Here is a 19,838-nt window from a genome sequence, read left to right on the forward strand (position 1 = left end):
CAGCGAGTCCGGGAGAGAAAAATGATCGTGTGGCGCGGGCCGGAGCCAGCTGGGGATGGGAGCGAGGGGAAGGGGGGAGAGGCGGCGGCTGGGGATGCTGCAGGGGCACCAGCCGCGGGGACCGGGCCCGGGGCCGCTCCGCCCCGCTGTCCCCCGGTGCCCGCAGCCCCGCCCGGCCCCGCTCCGCTCCGCCCGGCCGTGATGGATGGCCTGGCACGGAACGGGCTCGGTGCAAATCCCCAATCTGCAGCCTGCTGGGCTCAGTTGGATCAGCAGCAGGCTAGCTGGTATTTCTGGATAAACACTAATAAATCTTCCTTTTCTTCGTGGCAAGTGGCGCTTCCTGTGGCTCCGCAGCCCCCCGTCTTTCCTGCTCTCACGCTGGTGCGAGGGGAGAGGGAGGAGAGGTGGATTCAGGGTGCCGGGAGCTGGATGGGGATGGCAGCCAAGCCTTGAGACCTGTCTGGGAAAACCTCCGAGCTAGGGGTGTGCAAAGCCCCCCAGCAGCCCTGCCACCCGCAGTTCTGAGTGGGGCTCAGTTTCACCTCTCTGAAGCTGTGATGGTCACGCACTTCCCGAAGCCTGGGAGAGCTGTGGATGCAAAGGGGTTCCAGGGTTGTGGGTCTGGCCCTTTGCCTCTAGGGAGGGAGGGGGGACGTGGTACAGGGGTTGTGTTCAGCATTTTCAGCTCAGAGCTTCACAGTGGCCTCTGTCTTTGGTTGCATGAGTGTGCCAGGGCTAGCTGAGGGCCACCAGGGCCATATCGGGGGCAACAGAGAAATGAAATAGTCTGGGAAAAGTGGCTCTGACCTGGCTCTGACTCCTGAGCTGGACCCTGACGTACACAACTCCATGGAGGTTCCCACAATGACCATGAAGAACCCACCAGGACAAGGCAGACTTTTTGCCTACATCAGCCAAAATCTTGCAGTGGAAGCTGTCCCTGTAGCCAACCTACCTGTAAATGACCTCAAAATCGCCTGCAAACCAAAATACCATCAGTAAGAGAGGCAGCTCCCACTCTGTACTAGTGAGGGACATACCAGGATTTGTTCTCATCTGAAAGGAGAGCTCCATGCATGTGAAAATTATCACTGAATGAAACTGTCTTGACAGACTGGCAGAGGGAAGAAATACATAAATTAAAAGATGGGAAAAAAATAAAAAAAGAAAGAAAGCCTGGTGCTTACATCATTTAGTTATAAAGGTTCAAAGAAGGATTCCCTCAGTAATCAGGAAATGAAAATGTCCTTCAATTACGGAGCATTTTAAGACATGATTATTTCATGTGCATGCTATTAAGAAAATGACAGTGGAAAATTCATCATGAAATAAATTAATACTTAAACATTTTTGAAAGGTTCCCTGGTGTATTCTTATCCTCCTCCCCTTCTGACACAATAATGTGTTGTTTCTAAAGAAAATTTTATTGGACTAGAGATGATAAAATACACAATGAAAAATACATTTGGAAAGCAAATTCATAACTACTTTTTTTTAAAGGAGGCAGCTTAGCTGAAAATACACTAAAAAACACAAGGACAATTTATTATTCTCTGCTAGTGGAAAAGAGACTTTTTTTCCCCCTTCATAAACTCAGCCATGCTGGTGTTTGAATAATTGCCTCCCAAATTCATGCAAACCAACAATTTTGGCTATATATGGGGTTGGCTTTTTTCTTTTTTTTTTAATTCTTCCTGTCTCCACCCTGCCAATGCAGCACATTGCTACATGTCACATTACAGCATGAATTTATTGCCACCATGGCAGAAGCTGATGCTTGCTGGAAAATGCAGATAGCCCTAAGAAGTATTTGATTTGCACTGATGCCAAGAGAATTGGTGCTGGGGAGAGATACAACAATGTGGCATCAGACACCTGAGCTCTCCAAATGTGTCTGTTCCAGAGCCTGCTGAGGCCAAGATTTTTTTTTTTAGTTTTTGGCATGGATTTCAGTGGAGTTTTGCTTAGGAGGTGCCTTGTGGGAGCCATGTGGTACTGCACATTTTTATCCCTTGGCTGAGAGGTCCAAGCCAGCAAGCTACGATGAAACAAGGCTGAGTTGAGGTTCAGGAGCTTTAAGGTGAGGTGGGAACCTCACGAAGGCTCTGTAGACGAGCCATGAATAAACTGAAGTCACAACCTGAAAGCAGAGGATGGGGTTTATGCAGGAGGCTTGACTGTGCAACCTTCCCTTGCTGGGCTTCAGCACAAATGGGCTGGTGGTGCAGCCAGCAGGGCAAGCTGAGGTTTGCTCCTGTAATGGGAACATCTCTTTTGGGAGACCCTGTCAAAGCTAAAGGCAAGGTCAGGAAAACCTTGCAGCTCCTTGGAACATGGGAAAATTGTTTGAGGACTCCCAGGAAACAGGAACACCACAGGAGAGTCGTACACAACCGGGGCAGGATTTTGTAGGACAACATGCAAGGTTTTACCTTGAATTTTATCCTAGTTGGTAGTTAGCTGAAAAAAACCCAAAAGAATACAAATCCAGCAGTGAAATGGATATTGTTGCCCAGGTGTGCTCCTGCTTAGAGCAAGCAGGGGAAGTGTGCTCCTTGCTTTGCACAGATAAGTGCAGCTCTTGGGCTTGATGGGAGCTGGACTCGATGGTCCTTACGGGTGCCTTCCAACTCAAGATATTCAATGATTCTGTGATTACAAGCCTGTTCTACCACTGTGCTTTTTGACCCATTTTATATCATTGTGGAATATCTATTTTGCTGTTCTGTGGCTCATATTTTGAGGAGGGACCATAATTCATGAGGGGTGCCTGGCTAGATAACTCACAAGTGGGATATACATGTCTGTCTCTTACTGTACCACATTTTGCTGCTAACATGTATTATATTTGTACCATGCCAGAGGGGGTGTCTGCAGGTCTAAAAATGTTGGTTATAACAGCTACTCATGCTATTAGTATAGTTGTAGATATCATATGATTTATTGATGTGTTTTTATTTCCCACTGGTATGGTATAAATATATTTATTTCACAAAAGTGGCCAATAAATTTCCCTTATGAATCCTGTTATCTGCACCATTAACCATTGATCATTTTTATGAGGTCACAACTTAAGGTGTACATGAATTTACACCTTAATTTGTGACCCTTTCCAAAATAATACATAGCCACTTGTGAACTATTCACCTCACAAGAGACTCTGCTCATTTTTGCTGCTTCCTACTGCCCTCAATATTTGTTTCTCATCAGACAGTGTCCCAGCATCATGTGCCATTGAACTGTTTCATCCTCTCAACACATACACAAAGAGATGCATAAACTATTAATGACATGAAACTTTCCTGTACCCAGTTCATTCCTTATGGAACTCTGGAATTTAACAAAAAAATAAGATGACAAAGTGACACTAAATAACCCAAAGACACGCTCTGTCTTCCTGCTATAAAGACCAAGATTTCCTAACAGCATCCAAAGAACAATAGGAATACCAGAAATTGAGATAGTCCCCTGTAATTCTCTCTATTTTCTCATTTTTTGTTCTGCTGTAGGTGATGTTTAGGATGTTGGGCAGCATGACCAAGTCTCTCGTTGTGTCCTTCACAGTTTACTCTTTGATTAGTAAAAAGCTGAAACTGGGAGTGTTGAATCTTTATTTGTTATCAGACTCCCATGTGCTCATGTTTTAGGATTGTGAGGATTGCTCTTCAAAGCCCTGGACTGGAGACAACATTCCCCTGTTCTGTTGGTGACTTCACCACTGGCCTTCCCTTCCTCCAGCTCTTCACAAAGCGCTCTTCATGGACCTTGGCTATCTCCAGGTGTTTGACTTGCACATCACCTATTGAGCTCTGATCTGCCACTGGCCTTGGCTGTGCTCTCCTCCCCCTGGGAGTGCCTCATTTGGGTCAGTTTCAAGCATTTGGGACATTTTCAAGCTATGGCCCCATTGTATTCCCCATCCGTTCTCTTCAGAGCTGAGCTCTCAGTGAGCTCCTTTCTCAGTTATAGGCAATGACTCGTTCTTCAGAGATCAGACAAATCTCTTCCTTCCTTTCATTTAACCCCTTCTCCTCCCTGGAGCTGCCAGCCATCTCCTTGCCTTGATGCGTGTCCATTTCGTCTCCAGTCAATTCCTCCTCATCATCTTCACATCTTCTGGGCAAGTTCTCACACAGGTTGGCAAGTCCATCCCTACTACCAGAATTTGCCTGGAAAGAATATCCCCAATAAGCTCCAAGCATGTTCCAGGGGTTGTACATGGCAGTCCTGTACATAGTTTGTGGGTAGGTGGCTGTGCCATGTACATGTACAAGTCTCAGCTGTGATGCCAAGTGATCAGGAGTCCCAGGACCCTTTGAAATCACAGATGGGGGAGAACCTGAAAACCTTTGATGCCAAATGTGTGCTGCAGCAGGTTAGTCCTAGGTTTTAAACAACAGGCACAGCACGAGGCAGAGCCATCCTTCCCCACGCCCCCTCCATAGCTCTCTTCTCACCCAGAGTTTGGCTGCACAGACTTTTTATTTGCACACAGTTGTCCTTAAAAATAATAAGTGACTATTTGCCTGTTCAAAGCCAGAAACAAGTTGACCAATTGCTGCTGTGTTTTACTTCAGGGTATCCATCTAAAGGCAGGGAGAGAGAATCAGGCTATAATGGTTTGCCTGGCTCGAAAACTCCATTTTGGGCCGCGGAGAGTCATATTTCAGAGAGTATTGATCACAGTGCAGTTTGTGTTTCCTCACGTCCATGATCCTGTTTGCAGCCCTGTAAAATAATAACAGTACTCATGTCAGTAAGGTAATTACCATTGATCTAACACACTGTGACAAATTTTTCAGTCATGCCACTTGATTCATACTTAAAGTTATGGCACTGCTGACTGCTCCTTAAATAATTGAAGGATGCCCTTTGTAAATCAGCACACTCTTGCCAAAAAGTGGCAGTTTCTTCTTTGTTCCAGGCCTTGTTTCTTGGCTTCATCAGGGATTTCAAAATTAAACAGACAGCTTTCCACAGCCCACATAGTTCAGACTTGGAGCAAATATCATCTGAGCTGGCAAATCACTTATGACACCTTTGTTCAATAAAAGCGGGGGAAAAAATAAGAAGAAAAAGGTTAGGCTACAGGGAAGATCAGAGTCTCTGTGGTGGCAGGGAGGATTGCTAGCAGGTGGTAACAACAAGAGAGATAAAGCCAAATTTGGTTAATTCAAAACACCCATGAAAGCACTCGTCATCCTCCTGTGCTTGGGATTACTGAAGGATGAAGAAGAGCAGTGAGGACAGTGCTGGTCTTCTGCTCCTGGATCCACTGGCTGAGCTTGCCAGCTTCTCTTCTGAGGAATTGTTTTGGGATCTGCACCTCCACTACACCAACCCCCAACACGCTGAGGGGAAGCACCACAGCTTCTCGGCCTGGGCTCTCCAGGCTGGTGCCCCCAAAAAATAATTGAGTCTTTGACCTGCCTATAACACAGCCATAAAATAGGACTCTTGAGCTGCCTTTGGCAGATGGCAGCACTAGTAGGCATGTAATCAAGAAAAGTATAATTCTGAGTGCTTGGATCCATTGGTAGCTAACCATAAACCAGTTTTCCCCTAGTGATGTGTGGACACTCTCCAAAGTGAGTTTGGGTCAGTTCACCACAGTTTTCATCAAATCATCCTGCTTGGTTGTCAAGGAAGCCTTGGAATTTGTTTAAATTGGACATCAAACACCATGAAGGACACATTTCTCATTGATGCATAGATATTTATTTTGGCTCTAGAGTACCTTCTGGAATACTCACTCTCATTTTCCATAAAATATGAAGGCCATATAGGGAGATCACCTTGTTGCTTTCCAAAGGTATTTCTCAGGAGTGCAAACCATAACAGACAGAGGTGCCTGTGGAGCAGTCAATAAAACCCCCACCTCTGTTGTCCCAGCAGACTGTCCCCAGTGACCAGACCCTTCCTTCTCAGCTCTCCTGTTTGGAGACCTCCCTTTGCAGTGCGTGGAGGACTTTGCTGCTGACCAGGGGTTTGCAGCTCACTTTCAAAAGCACACAAGGAAAGACTGATCCATAAGTCTGTTATCACCAGCAGCTGCACCCTCTGCTCCCCTTGGTGAGGAAGATCTTGGCTGTGAGGGTGGGGAGACCCTGGCACGGGTTGCCCACTGAGTTGTGGCTGCCCCATCCCTGGAAGTGTCCAAGGCCAGGTTGGATGGGGCCCTGAGCAGCCTGGACTGGTGGAAGGTGTCCCTGCCCATCCTGGGGGGCTTGGAACGAGGAGATGTTTAATGTCCCTTCCAACACAAACCATTCTGTGATTCCATGAGGTTTGGTGGCTCTCACAGGACTGCCATACTTGGGGAGCGTGCAGACCTGCAGCAGCCACCGTGGCTTTGCAGCCTTTGGAGGACAAACTGAGTGAACTGTCCTTCAGCAGAGCCTCAAGCCTGCCCCTTGGGCATTGTTGGGACACACAAAGCAGTGGCTCTGCCTTTGATCCACTCTGCTACCTGTGAAGTGTCCTCTTTTGTGGGCATTCTTGTACCTGCTTGAGATGAGGCCAGAACAAACAGAAAAGCACCTTAAAGGAGCTTACTAAGTAAGTCTGGGATTGAGCAAACAGCATGTTCGAGGGGTCACATTTAATTCCTTCCTTCCTTTTGTATTCAGATTAGAGGCCAAGGTAGATTTGTGGAAGCCAGGACTCCTCAGCTAATGCTGCTTTTGCACTTAACCTGCAATTTACCTGTCAGTAACAAATACATAAAAGACCGGCTAAGCTCTTCAAACTTCCAAACAATTTACCACACCATCAGATGGGCTCTTTAGCATCCAAGAGCACAACAGTCTGTTCACATCTAAGGAAAACATCTGCTGCCTGAAAGAACCTCCTCAAAAATGCATCTGTGAAATGAACGTGCATATTTAAAGGAACATCATGTTTTAAGTCAATCAAACCCCTCAAAAATAATAATAAAAAGCCTTCCAAAGAGACTACTTGCCAGTGATATATTGGCTTGGTTAAGAAGGGCTGTGTTTTCAGAGCCTCCTAAATTCCTCAACTCAAGTGCTGAGTGGAGGTTTATTAAGTGACCTGTCTGGATGTATATCTGCCTTGTCCCTGGTGGGGGTCCTATGTTAAATTCCATCATTAAAACCTATTACCGAGCTATCAAAACCCGCTGTAATTCCATCTAATGACCTCATTTCCCTAAGCATAACTCAGCTCAAGGTTTGCTGATGTGGAGTCAGCTCTTGGTGGGCTGCAGCCCCTGAGCAGAGCAGGGGGCGGGCGGGGAGAGAGGGAGAAATCAATGTCTGCGGAGATGACAAGGCGCACGGCCAGGGACTGGGGACCAAGAAACTATCCAATATCCCATTTCCTATCCAGTCTATTAGCAGCTGAAGTCAGCCAGGGCTCCGGGTTTGATTGAAGGCTTAGCTGAGACCAGATAGAGGAGGAGAAGCCCAGGCAACATGGCCACCAGGCGAGGCTCCTTTCCAGCCAGCCGAAATCGCTCCTAAAAGTCGCTGTGTATAAAAATGGATTACTGCATTCAAAGTTCAAAATGTTCTTTTTATTTCATTTTAATTTTTTTTTTTTCTCGGGGTGGACACAAGGAAAAAAGGAAAGGGGGGAAAAAAAAAGCCTTTCCTTTCTCCCCCCCCCAATCCCCCTTCCACACACACCTCTACTTGCCATGAAATCATTTCGTAAATACAAAAAAGGCCCCTCAGGCTATTGGTGCCCAGACACTCATTTTTAGAGTGGATAATTGACTCCTTTCAGTTGATAATTCATAGCTTGCATATGCCAGCTAATACATCAGTGCCCAGAGACTCAGCGAGAGCCCCAAGCACAAATGGGAGAGAGGGGAAGGAAAAGGAAAAAAAAAAAAAGAAAGAAAAAAAAGAAATATTTCAGATGATAGATGAGTGCATTATGGCTTTATGAATGAATTATGTCCTGCAAATACCTTGAGCAGGAGAGACTGTCGGCCTGTATCTATACTAATCTGGGAGGAATTATGACGATTTTCACATTAAAAAGGGAAAAGGGAAAGAATTAATTGAGCAATTGGGCCATTAAAAATGTATGTCAGCATGTTCTGTATGTCCATTTTCCAATTTATCATACACTAGGAAGCTTCCTCCCAGGGTGACTGCCATTTTTCTTCTCTTTCTTGTGTTTGATCTTTTTTTTTAATTTATTGTGGGTTCCTGTCATACAAAACCAGCTCAGGATCTTTTTGACAAGACAAAATCTGGGAATTTTTTGCAATGAGAAGTTTTCTTTGTGCTTGTGCTCCCTGTCAAAAAATAAGGGTCAGGAAACCCTAATGAATTTCTTCTTTGCATCCCACAGCTCTTACAGTCAGTGTTCATTACTTAACAACAAGAAATTATCTCACCCTGTAGATTTTTATTCCTTTTCCATCTGAGGAAGTTTTAGATGAAGTTAGCGTATAGGTGGGTGGACAAAGGAGAGGTTTTATTTAAAAAGTAGTTTGCTAAGCCTGGCTCATTTAGAAGCACTAAGGGTGAGTGCCAGCACATGCAAACACCTGCTCTGCACACATGATGAAATGCCACACACCACTGCTTGAAAAATTCACTGACACCAACGATGCCCAGCCCCGGCACTGAGCTGTGGGTAGTATCCATTGTTGGCCAAAAATGCCTTTTGGATGGCTGTAATGTTTGTATTCCACATAAGCCCACTGTAGAAAGTGTTAATTATTTTCTGAGGTCTGAGAAATTATTAAGTAAATTAAAAGAGTTTGCCAGTGGGGAAATGTTTTTAGAATAACAGCAATGTTAGGAATTGTTTCCAACTCTATAATTAGTAGGATTGTTTAAATAGCTGAAATAAGAGCAAATATTTGTTTTTCTGCTTTCATGTACATAATATATTCCATTATATTGGCAAAAAATTTTAGTACCCCTAAAAAACAAACCGTAGAGCCTACCAAAGAAATATCAGTAATTCAATCAATGCAAAAAAAAAAATCCCGTTTCAGACCTGCCAGCAAATTTCAAGCAGCCTGACCAACACATATTGTTTAACCTGTGTCTTCAGTTTTCTAATCCAGGAATTATGCTTCACCTGAACTTCCTCTAATACAATTAGTGTGGTGTATTTGCTGAAACATAATGCCTTTACAGAATAATGTTTTATGCTGCAAAGCATATCTAATCTCTTCACGCAAGCCATTCTATGGCAAATCATTTTATAATATGCAGAAAATTTTTGATATTGTTTATGTTCTCGTGTTTATGAGGTCTTTAATTGATTGTAAGCTGCTCTTTAAGTACTTAAAGATGTTTTTCTAATCCTATTAATTTTTCTTGTCTTTTTTTTCCCCCACACTTGTTAAATATTTGCTGATGAGGTAGCTGAAACATGAGACTGCTGGAGGAGAATTTCAGCAAATTATTGTGTTTGTATTCAGGACCTTTATGTGGGATATGCAGGGTTGTTTTATTTGAAATGCAGCAAGCCCCTAAATTCCCCTGGGTCATGGTGTACCTGGGACTGGGAAATTTGCTGTGGGTTTGATTTAGTTATTCTCTGGTACACAATGAAGAGGTAAGCACATCTCAGTGCAAATGTCACCCTCCTGGATATCAGCTCTTTTTCAGCAGCTACTCTGCTGTACAGAAGCTTTTGGGAGGTCTTAACAACCCCTGTGAGAAGGCTGATGTGTATAAAAGGGATGTGAAGCAGATTTCTGCCACTGCAAATCTTTCTGCTCTTTGAAAGATACCTGTGTTCCCCAAGACTCTGCAGTTTTATATTGGGGGAAAAGCAGAGACTCCCACTGAGCAGCACCCAGGAGCACCTCCAGCTCGTGCTGCTGCCTGACAAAGTGCCCTGTGCTCCCAGGCAGATCCCAGCCCTGTTATTCCCCTCTTCCCACTCAGGTAGGAGCACTCTTCTCCAGCTAGGCTGGTCCTGGAGAGCTTGCATCGCTGTGGACAGTTCTGTCTTCAGCAAAAAGGTTGTTTTCTGCCAAAAACAACCACAAAGCATTTTGTCATTAAACCAAGGATCGGAAAGAAAATAGGAGAGATCAAAAGCCACCTGCCTCTGACCTTGCCTATGGCAGCAGCCTCACCACCACGGCCAAATGTGGGATTTGGGATCCTCCATGGGTGCAGCCTGGAGGGCAGCACCTGAGGAACTGCTGGGAGGGGCAGGACACCCCTCTTTGCTCTGGATTTCCACCAGCAGCCTTCACTCCAGCTTGAGGGGCTGAACTACTCCACAGAGGTGAGGCTGAGTCACAGGCAGGGGAGGGACAAAGGTGTAGGGTACACAAAGGGACCTGGTGGGTTTGTGCCAGGCCATGCACGGGTGCAAATCCTGCTAGGGTCCTCCTGGGACAATGGGGTACGAAATGAGGTCAGCAATGAGCCACAGCCACATCCTCTTCACACACTGACTGGCTCTTCCTGTCCTGACCACTCCTGGCCTGCAGCACAGGAAGGATTTCACTGTGGGTTTTGCCCAGGAGGGGGAAAGTACCCAATAATACTCACTTCTTTGTTCTGGAGATCTTAACTTCCTAAAACCTGCATATCAGAAATGAACCAGACAGTGGGACATCTCCACGTAGTGTCACTGAAGAGCCTGCTGCAGCACAGCATTTTTGGGCAATGCCTCCATCCCCCAGCCAAAGATGAGGGAGTGCTGCCCTCCCCACACAGCCTGAGCTGGGGATGGCTCCTTGGGCTGGCTCTGCAGAGAGAATTCACCCAGCAGGCCCTTCCACACCATGAACAAAGCTCATCCAAAAAGCAGCACATCACTTACTGATTGCACACGCCTTCTTCTGGAACCACACATCTCAGCAGAGGATTAATGACAGCTGGAATCCCATCAGGAAAGAAACACAAGTTCCCCAGCTTACTTAATATCAGGTTTCTTGCACCTGGCTGGCTGAAGTAGGACGTAACCTGCAGAATATAAAATGTCCTGTTCTTGCCTTTGCCACTGACACGCACAGAGAGGAGCAGACATTTTTAACCCAGCCTCCTCAGACCTGCTGAGGCATGCACAGACCTGAGGGTTGTGCACAACCTCTGCAGCAAGGCTGCTGCTCTGTTCTTCCTGTGACTTAGCCACTCATCTTTCAGATGGAGATGCAGAAATGCGGATTTTTTTTTCTTGGTGGATCCCACAAAAAGGCATCAGTGAATGTTCTGCTGGACAAACCACGGGCACAAAGGTCTTGGGTGGCTGAAGCATTGAAGACACCAATGATAGGAAAGGTGTGAGTATGCAAGGCCTATGGCTTTTCAGCATTTTTCCTCTTCTGCTGGAATCCAAGGAAAGCTGTGCAAACCAGGATATTCCTTATCCATGAAGAAACTATTCCCATGGTTTTTTTTTTTTCTTATGGCCTCTCAGTGGGATTTGGGTGCCTCTAACCTCAAAGCTGTCTCAGACCAGACATTGTTGAAAATGTTCCCCAAATACAGCCTGAGTGAGGAACAAGTGAAAAGCCTCCAAAGTCAAAGAGACTTTTCTCTGTCTTGTTGTGTTGTAAAGTCCTGGAGGACTTTACCTGGGAAAAATTCACCTTCAGAGGACCTAAGTTTAGTATCAGATGATTTTATGCCTTTTGCTTGATGTATTTATAATTTTATAGTTAAACCAGGCAAGAGAAAGGCTAAATGCATGTAGATAGAAAAGTCAATGTACTAGAAGGATAGTAGTATTTTTCTCTCTTTTTTTCCCTCTGAGATGAAAGTTTAGTAACAGACTAAAAAGTATAGTTGCCTTTTGTTTAATTTAAAACCAGATTATTTGCTTTAAAAAAAGTCCTCAAATATCACTTTTTAAGGAGTATCTGTAAGTAGTTTCAACTCTTGTATTCCAAAAGTATGGAACAGAGTCTGTTGACCTACGTTATAGGAAACACACGAAGATCACTGAACTTCCTGTGAAAAAAGAGTGGAAATTAAGTAAAAGCTGGGATATCTGGGGAAGCCCTTGCAACTGGAAGTTTCTTGCTGAAGTCAACAGAACACCCTGACTCAAGTGAATTTCTGTCCTGCTGTTTCAATACCTGAGATGACTCTGCACACTCATGATCCTGCTCAGCAGGATTTAAGAATCAATTAGACGTAATTTGCCCACTTTTTGTCAAATCTCTATCACCAGCAGTGCCTCCTACTGCATTTCCACAGGGGGACAGAGCAGAGCCTCAAGGCCGTGTGGGGCTGAGGTGCTCAGCAGACTCCTGCATCCAGAAAAGCCCCCACACCCAATGCCATTTCTCCACCCAGCTTTATATCAGGTCTTTTCTACAATGAGATGTGGGGGTTTTTTTGTTTGGGTTTTTCTTCTTCTTCTTCTTTTTTTTCCTTTTTTTTTTTTTATTTTTTTTATTTTTCCTGAGATAAGGGTTCGTTGTTATTAGTGATAATGAAATCAGCCATGCCCTTTTGTCCACCTGCCTCCCCCCAAATCTCTGTTTGGTTGCCTGCTGCTTCAGGGATCCCACACTCAACCTGTGCTGATAACTCCGGGATGGCACCTTTCTTATTGAACAAGGTGGAAAAGCAGCTTCCAGTGTCAGGAATTTCTTCCAGACGTTCAGCATCTGTATTTAAATTAAGAGGCTTAAAGCTCTCCTGAACTTTTCCAGGTTTTTAATTTTAGTTTCACTTCAGGAGTGAAGTTTTAAGCCCAGAATGTCATATCCGGAGTGCCATCTACCGCGTCTTCCAGGGACTGCCACGGATCCTGAGCCTGGGGCAGCTCACCTGGAATTCTGGAGAGAGGATTTGTGGGCAGGTAATGATGGGAGAGACTCAGCTGCCTGCTCAGGAACACTGAGAATAGTGTGAACGAAGGTTTTTTTTCCCAAAGAATGTGAGGCAATGTGGGGTAAGCCCAGCGGGCAGCTCAGCACCACACAGCCACTTGCTCACTACCTCCCAGTGGGATGGGAGAGAGGGAATTGGAAGGGTAAAAGTGAGGAAACTCGTGGGCTGAGAGAAAGACAGTTTAACAGCAAAAGCTGTGTGTGCAGGCAAAGCAAAATGAGGAATTCATGTTTCTTCCCATGGGCAGGCAGGTGCTGAGACATCCCCAGGAGAGCTGGGCTACATCATGTGCAAAAGTGGCTTGGGAAGACAAACACCATGGCTCCAAACACTGCTCTTTCCTCCTCCTTCAGCTTTTATTGCTGAGCACAGCATCACATGGTCTGGGTCAGCCCTGTGGTCACTGTGGTCAGCTGTCCTGGCTGTCCCTCCCAGCCCCTTGTGCACCCCCTCACCAGGAGCTGGGAGAAGCAGGAAAGCCCTTGTCTCTGTGTAAGCCTGCTCAGCAACAGCCAAACATCCCCCCATCACCACAGGTCTGCTCCCAAATCCACAACAGAGCACCATCCGAACTACTTGGAAGAAAATTAATTATATCCCAGACAAAACTAGCAGAGATTAAGAGGAAGAAAAAATAAAGAAAAGAGAAGAAAAGAGAAGAAGAAAAGAAATGAAAAGAAAAGAAAAGAAAAGAAATGAAAAGAAAAGAAAAGAAAAGAAATGAAAAGAAAAGAAAAGAAAAGATTTGTACTTCTTGTGCCCTGAAGTTAATGCAAATGTGTGAAAATAAAAAGAAAAAAAAGCATTTCAATGGACTAAAAGACAAAATAACATTAACTTGCCCTTTAAGCTCAAGGCGTTTAATGATGACCTGGCACACAAGAAAGTTTTTAGATCAAAACCCCAGTGTTGGTGAAGTGAGATCATGGCCAGAGGAGAAGGCCAGGGCTCCTCCAGCCCTGCCACATCCATCACTCGTGGCCACAGCTTTCCTGTTCTCGAGAGGTGGCCAGAGCACCAGAGAGCCTCTGTCAGGTGGGACACCTCAGAGGGACCCTTTGGGGCTCAGCTTTTCACCTGCTGACCTCAAGCTTGCCTTTTGGGCCGGGTATTTTGGTAGCCAAATCTCCTTGAGGCCTTGCCTAGTGGGGCAAGGATCCTCTGATCTTAGCGGGCAGCACAACCACACCCCAAGCAACATGCTGAAAATGGACATGGCTGGGATTTACCCAAAATGAAAAGATGGGCAGGTGTGGCACCCCAGCTGAGGGTGAGCTCAGCTCGCCTGGGCGCAGGGCACCCACGCCTCAGAGCCGGCAGATCCCGGCTGCAGGTGAGAAGAGAGGAACTGCTCATAGCAGCGCAGAGAGCTCCATCTGCTGCCAAATCCCTGCCAGCACCAGGCAGAGCCGCCTTCCTCTACCCACATCCTCTCCAAAGCAAAATCCTGCCCTCTGGGAGCATCCCCTAAGCTTAATTCCTAGACCTGACCATCCCAGCTGGGAGCCCACTACCAGCAACGTGCCCTGTCCCAGCCCCTGCTGCCCCAGCACCATCCCTGGGGACCTGGGGGTCCAGGGCTCAGCCTGGCCTGGAAAATGCTCCCCAGGTTTCAAGCTGGTTGGGGGTCACAGCATAGTGGGGTCACAGCATCATGGGGTCACACAGCATGCTGGGGTCACAGCATAGTGGGGTCACAGCATGTCTGCCCACCTTCAGCCAAGTGAAATATTTACCCCGTCTTCTCATTGTTGCTGTCAGCCATAATTAGGGTGAATTGGGTAAATTGCCTGTCTTTTGAGTGATTTCTTGCAGGCGGGTCACGTGGGGTCTGTGTAGCTATGTGGGTCCCTGGCTTTGGCTGAAGGATTGCTATAATCCCTGTAAATTCATTAGCATTTATCAGCTCCCTGTTTGTGGCTGCACTGCTCTGTCTCCCCCTTCCTTGCCCTTCTCCTTCCAGGGAGCAAAAATTTAGCGCTGCATTAAAGCTGGAGAGCTCCCGGGCGATGAGCTGGGGAGGGAGGATAATTCTATTACTTGTCAGGGTGGTTGAGGGGGAAGTTGTGTGCAATAACCACAGCTCAGAACACAGGCTCCAGAAGTCCAAGCTTGTAAGATGGCATGGGGAGAAAAAAATGGGAATAATAAAGAGCAGAGGGATGCTGTGGTGCCCAGGGATGGGGTTTCCTCAGTGGATGTACATGGCAGGCACAGAGCAGGGGGCTGCCTTCACTGAAGGGTTGAACTCAATTATCCTGTTGAGTCCCTTCCAACTCAGAGTAATCTGTGATTCTGGGATATTATTAATGGATCCAGCAGGAAATTAACATTTTTGGAGAAGAAAGTGAGATCAGATGAGACTTTTCAGCCAGGCCAGGTTTCTGGTATTGATAGGAGAAGGGGTCAGCTATGGCAGTGGAGGCAGAAGACTTCTCTGAAGAGGGCTTCATGGCAGTGGGGTGGACTCAGACCAGCTGGAAGGGACTGTCAGGCCATGGGCCAGCTCCTCTGAGCTCAGGTTAGGCTGGATTAGTGTGTGTGTGTCTCAGCTACTCTGTCAGCAGCCACTCACATTTTGCTGCAAAGTTAGAAAGACAACTGTTCCATCTGCTTATCCTGGCTGATGCTGGGGACCAGAACCCATGCCCACTGCCCTTTACTTTTAGCTGTGCTCTCAACAGCAGCAAACACCATTTGTGGCCAGTAACTTTACTAGGAGACAAAAGACTCCACAGAGCTCTGGCCATCACTGGATCCTGAGCCCAAACTGGCTGCTGCAATATCTGTGCTTCCCCCAGTCCTGTGCTGTGCCAGAAATGCACACCCCGACCCAGCAGAGAGGGCTCGATAGGGGAATCTGAACTGAACAGTCCTGCTCTTCTTTTGTCAGTTGTGCTTCCTGCTAGTGACACCTGCCAGCCCCATCTGGTAGCACAGGCAGTGGGAGATGCCCGGTTTCCCTGGGCTCTGAGGAGGATTTATGTTTCCTACAGCTCTCTGTGCCCAGGATGCAGCACCGGCTCTTAGCCAAGGTTGTATCTTTGTCTGAGGGTCCCTGTTCATCCCCAAGGTCTTTTCCACCTCACAACTGCAGCAAAGCTCTCTGGCTGCTCTGCTTGGGGGGGTGTCTTCTTGTTCTTTACTGGTTTTTGTCAAGTGTGGGGAAGGATTCTGGGGATGAGGATGGGATGTAGTAAATAAATGACCTCCAGAGTTGTTCTGTGAGTCTGGAAAGTCCCTGGCATCCCCAGATGTGCATTGCTGTGGGCTAAATTGCCTCCAGAAAAATTCTTCCAGCAGTGTTTGGCTCTCACCTTGATGCATGAGGTTTTTGAAGGCATCAAATGCTCGGGCATCACCCATCACTCACCAGAGGTGAGTGATATTTGCTGAGCTTTGGATTCCCCTGGCTGGTGCCAGCTCCCCAGTGTGCTGTGCCCAGCTTCTGGAGCCACCCTGCAAGTCACAGCCTCCCAGTGCTCTGTCCCAGGACATTTCTGACCTGGCCCATGCAAAATTTGAGAACTGAAGTGCCAGTTCAGGATCCCTTGTGGTGTTTGCAAATCATCAGGTCAGAGGCTTTGATCTATAATCTCTGCCATGCTCGGGGAGGTCAGTGTAGCAGCAGGATGAGATCTGGGCATCTACTTCCAGCAATTGCTGCTGAAAGGCTGAGGGGATTTATTTCCTTTATTTCCCAAGGACTCCTCCTGCAGCCTTGGGTATAAATTTCCTTCAGTTTATTCATTAAAGGCTCTGCTCCTGCACTCCGTTTAGGCTGTCAGTGGTTGCCTTGGACATTTAGGTCAATCACAGATATTATTTCTGTCTGTGGAGCTGGCAGCTCTCATTCTGTGCCTTCAGCTTTGTGCCTTGCCTATAAATAAAGCACCATTCATTCTCAGGGCAGTGGGAAGAGGCAGGGACGAGCTGGAAGTGCTGCGTTCATGGGGAGGGGGGCTCATTTCTAATTGCTCGACCCCACAAAGGATTACCAAGGCCCTTTTAAGCATCCCTATTGCTTTAAGAGGAAGCCTGGTGAGAATGAGAGGTGAAAAAACAGGCATTAGAGTTGTGCTGTAAGGCAATTTGTATTTGCAGCTCGTCATTCACAGGCTGAACAAAAGTCTGCGTGGTGGAGACTGGGAACAACTGGTGAGTGAGGGCAGGCAAAGGCAGAGCCTGAGGGATGCAGAAACAGCTGTTTTTGCAGGCTTATCACACAGCTGTGGTTCCTGGAGGGAATGAGCCCCCAGAAGCAGGAATCTCAGCAACCCAAAGGCTTCAGGACCATGGCTCAGGTCGGTCCACATTCTTATTGCTGACAAATACCAGTTCCCAGACCCAGTCTGACAATAGGCTACTGAGTCTTTTCCTCTGCAGGGGAGTATATTGACACTAAAGATCCAAACCAAACTGCTTTTAAATCCAAGTCCTAAAAAGGGATGTCTTCTGGTGGATGCCAGGTTGCTGAACTCAGAGGGTTTTGCATAACAACTACAATAAATAGTTGTTAATTTGGGTGGTCGTCATTCTGCAGCCATTTCTGCTCTAATGGGCTATGGATTCAGATCTATGCATTGGTAAGTTGAAGAAAATGTACATAGAAGGGGCCCAGTTTTTTTCTAATTACTCTGGTTACAAAAAATTTTCAAGCATTGTCTAGGAAAGGGAAATGAGAAAACTAATTGCAAGACTGCTAAACAACACATCAGGCAGGTGTCCTTTACTGTAAATTATTCCTGCCCCAAAGCAGCAGTGATTATAAACTCTAGATCTTTGTTTAATCTCTTACTTCCTTAAGAGTGCATACATATTGTTTTGTCATTTATTGGAGTCATTTTGCAAAGTGGATCCTGGGTGTTTTCACAAAGGATTTACCTAGCACATGATTGACTGAGAAGATTCCCTTCCAGATGCTCACATATCTCCCTGCTGCATGTATTAGAGCTGAGCACTTTTTATTTCCTTCCAAGGGAAATGAGCTCTGAAAAATGGGAATGAGATGAACATCACATTATTTGAGGGCTGAGACAAGGGCAGAGGCCAGAGAGAAGAAATTTCTCTGGGTTTGCCTGGGTCTGTCTCTTCTCAGTATTTTTTTTACACTCCCACTCTCTAATATTTGTTTTGTACATTCAAATAATATCCCAGGCACCTGGTGATTATTGTATTACTGCACTGCAATGATCAAAACAACTGACAACCCTCTGCCTTTAGCTTTCCAACCACAACAGTGAAGTTTGGGCCAGATCCTCCTTTGGCAGGAGGATCCCGAGAAGCTGCTGAGGGGGAGGATTGTGAAGCATCTGCTGTGCCTGAAGCCAGGAGGAGCAGTCCTGCTGCCACCCTGCATCCCCTGCACCCTGAGCTTTGCCCTTGGCCCACTGCATGGTCTGGGCTGCCACGCTGCCCAGCATGGATTGATTCCCCCATCCTGCTCAGAAAGGCATGGATTTCCCTGTCAGCTGCAGTTCCTCCTCACCAATGATAAATCCACCAGTGAGAGCCCCAGCTCTTTCTGTCTGGTTTTTGCGTCCCCCCTAATGAGTGCATATTTAACCATTACAGCTGATAAAAGGCAGGGACATGTTGCAGCCATCCTCAAAATCATCTTTTGTCCAGATGGCCCACAAAGTACATTATAAACCTCATTAACAGATTGCACCAATTAATTAACTGATATGGGAATCACTTTGCTCACCACCCAAGGCAGCTGCCTCCAGGAGGGAGCACAGCCAGGGGAGGACTCACAAAACTCATCCCCAGCTTAAGGCCAGGGAAGGGATCAGGGTCAGCAACACCAGACTTTGCCGCTGCTCTCCCCAAGTTTTAACTATTTTTAAAATTTATTATTTCAAAATCTGATTTTGGGGGGAAATGACAGCTATTTCCCTGAAGGATTTACCCATGTCTGTCCCAAACTGGGAACCATGTGGCTTCAAGTGGAGCTGCCTTTCAAACCTTGCCAAGAGGAAGCAGTTCCCTCATGGCCTTAAATGCATCTTTAGCTGTGTGAAGTTGCATCCTTTTTTTTTTTACTCCAAAGTAAGCAGATTATAAAACTTTTTTTTTTCTCAGTCTAAAGCTCAGTACCTATTGATAACTCTGTAATGAATTTGTACTCTAGGCTATTCATTGCCTTGCAGATGTTTAACCATAGGATTCCAGTGCAGAAGGAGATCGATAGATGGTGAGATTAAATTATCCCACTGTTTCAAAAACCAAATAATCACTGCTTGAGCTTGTTTGGTTTGGGCCCAAGACAAAAGTCAATTCCTTCCCTGTGGACATTTCTATAAAATACAGTTGACATAAGAAATGATGAGATTCTGGAAAACTAGATTGAGCCATAAATATTCATCTCTGCAGTGGATCCGAGAACAATAACTTAACTTTCTTTAATGCCCAGCTCTCAGGGTGCTTAACAAACTCTCTATTCTTGGCAATCCTCAGATGTTTAACAATTCAGAGCCCCTAATCCATAACTTGGGAGGGAAGAATTAAGATTTGGTTAGAATAAATCCCTGGCTGATGGAGTTAGAGGAGCTTCACTGTGGCATTTGCAATCAGCTGAAAAGAACAGAAAAGGATGGAGAAGAGTGTCCCTGCCTGTAGGTATCTGTAGCTACTCCAGATAAGCTCTCCTACCATTTTTTTCATGCTTTTAAGTTACTACTTCCTAGGACAAGCATCCTCTACAAACATTTGCATGCCTTTGCCAGCAATTTCCACTTCCTCTCCCTCACCTGAGCCCTTTCTGGCTCTTTTCAGCCCAAGGAACCACGGCAGCCCCTCTCCTGCTGCTTGAGCATCTGTGCTCAGGGACAGGAGGAACCTTTCCTGGCCAGCTGCAGGCACAGGAAGCTGTGGTATCCATTTATCCTCTGAAAGTTCCTGGTTTGCCCATCAGAGTCCTTGCCACCTACCTCCTTCCTGGCTGGAATCACAGAATCACAGAATAATGAGGTTGGAAGAGACCTCTAAGATCAGCGAGTCCAACCTATGTCCTAACACCTCAACTCAGAATCTAGA

Source organism: Passer montanus, unplaced genomic scaffold (genome assembly GCF_014805655.1).
Source record: "Passer montanus isolate IOZ18808 unplaced genomic scaffold, ASM1480565v1 scaffold25, whole genome shotgun sequence".
NCBI lineage: Eukaryota > Metazoa > Chordata > Aves > Passeriformes > Passeridae > Passer > Passer montanus.